Source organism: Phaethon lepturus, unplaced genomic scaffold (genome assembly GCF_000687285.1).
Source record: "Phaethon lepturus isolate BGI_N335 unplaced genomic scaffold, ASM68728v1 scaffold46988, whole genome shotgun sequence".
In the NCBI taxonomy this organism is placed as follows: domain Eukaryota; kingdom Metazoa; phylum Chordata; class Aves; order Phaethontiformes; family Phaethontidae; genus Phaethon; species Phaethon lepturus.
Genome location: NW_010556452.1, coordinates 1474 through 3360, shown reverse-complemented (window position 1 = coordinate 3360; position 1887 = coordinate 1474). Strand labels below are relative to the sequence as shown.

The 1887-nt window shown below is 52.4% G+C and overlaps 1 protein-coding gene across 1 annotated transcript in view; it reads left to right on the top strand.

Moving 5' to 3' along the window:
* Nucleotides 1-1887, top strand: part of LOC104624974 (plexin-A1-like) — a 14779-nt gene that overhangs the window by 11462 nt on the left and 1430 nt on the right. The window lies entirely within an intron of this gene.

Sequence of the window (1887 nt, the reverse complement as noted above, 5' to 3'; positions counted from 1 at the left end):
CAGGGTTTTCTCGCTGGGGGCCCCCTGCACCCGCCGCCACTGACCCAGCGCCGCGGCGTCTGGCTCCGATTCCTGGGGATGCTGGAGGATGGGGTGGCCTCCTCAGTGCTTGCTTTGTGAACATCAGTAAGAATGGTTAAAAACTCCTCTGTTGAAATTTATGCAGATTAACTTCATAAAGCACCGCTCAAATATAAAAAAACATAAAAAATACTAACTACAGTAAAATAATGATCTATACATATAACATGATAGTATAGGTTTTATTGTCCCAATAAAGCAGACTGATGTCTGTGTTTGAACGGTGGCTTATTTAGATGACAGAGTGCCAGAACATCTTGCTCGGAGAGAGCCAGGAGAGCCAGCCTCTTGCCCCCGCAGGGAGAGGGAACGGGGTCCCCGTCGTACCCTGCAGCAATCCAGAGAGGCAGCTCCCAGTGCCTCTTTGAGGTGTGAATTTAGGTCAGCAGACCTGGCCCCTGGGTCTAAGGTCAGCACTGGGACTGTCGTGGCCAAAATCCTCAGGGTGCTGGGTGCTTCGCAGGAGCGAGGAGGAGGGAGGGCCTGGCTTGCCTACAGGGATGGGAGGAAACCCTGGTGCTTGGAAGGGGCTGCGTGGTGGTCACTGTGCTGGTGACCATGCTGGTGGCACCTCTGTGCTGCTCCCCAGACGGGTAGCACGTCCAAGAGACCCCCATAGCTCTGTGTGATGAGTTGGCCATGAAGGGTTTTGGGGCTTTTACATTTTGTACAACAGCTCTGTGGCTACTGTGAGGACGGAAGCGGAGCGGTTTGGAGGATCTAGATCCGCTGCAGGGTAGCCATCATCAGGTGCTCGCTTCCTCCAGGCTAAAAGTCCCCCAAGCCTTAAATAAACCCTCCAAGCCCTGGGCGAGGGCAGGAGCAGGGAGGGAACCGTTTGGCATGGATGAGCTGCTCTTTAGGGTCACAGGTCCTCTTCTTGCCTGCTAACAGCAGCCTGACATCTGTTGAGTGTCTTGCTGTCAACCGCTCTCTGAGCATCACAAGTGTGTTCACAGCTCTCAGGAACTTCTTTTATTATTTGTAATGGGATTAATAAATCGCAGCTGTTCCCTTTGTTTGTTTTCATTCATTAAGCACAATTATATGCAGCCCGATTGCACCCTCTTTGATGCAAAATGGGAGAGAATAATTTTTCCTGTTGTTCAGTGCAATAATATGCTGTCATTGGCTGTGAATGGAAATCATAATTAATTTTCACTTGGGTACTTGCATCTTGGTAATCAGTGGTCCTGGCTCCTTACAGCAGGTGACAAACCTTAGTGTCTCTCTACACTCAGCACAGGTTTCCTTTGACTGCATTGTTTCCGTTAGGCTGAGAGAAGAGAGGAGCAAATAAACGCAGGGCAGGTTGTGAATCTTCTGACAGCTCAGCATCCCAGGATACACAGCTGTTTTATCGGGAGAGGCGGAGGAGGTGAGCAGGTGGAATAGGCTCCTCTTCCACTTGTCGGACCGATCTCATTTGGTTCCGGCTCAGCCACCTTTCAGGATGTGGGGTTTTGATCTCTGAGTGAGCGTTACTATAGTTTAATTCCACGACGGCTGACAGCGGAGGTGGATGGTGGGGGTGCGTCCCCGGTAGCAGGGTTGTGGCAAAATCTACGAGCTCTTGCAAGTCCAGCTGCAGCCCAGGCGAGGTAAATGAGATGTGCCCGGCTATCGCTGGCAAATTTTCCCCTCCTGAGCGGACGCCGGTGTTGAGATGCAGCTTCCCCCTTTCCTTTGGGAAGAGATTCTCCATCGGGCGTCTCTTACTGCCCCAGCAGGCAGGCACCAGCCCGGTCCTGTCCCAAAAAGCCTGGTGCGGAGCCAGAGCCGGAGGTGGCCGGAGGCTGGTGCAGT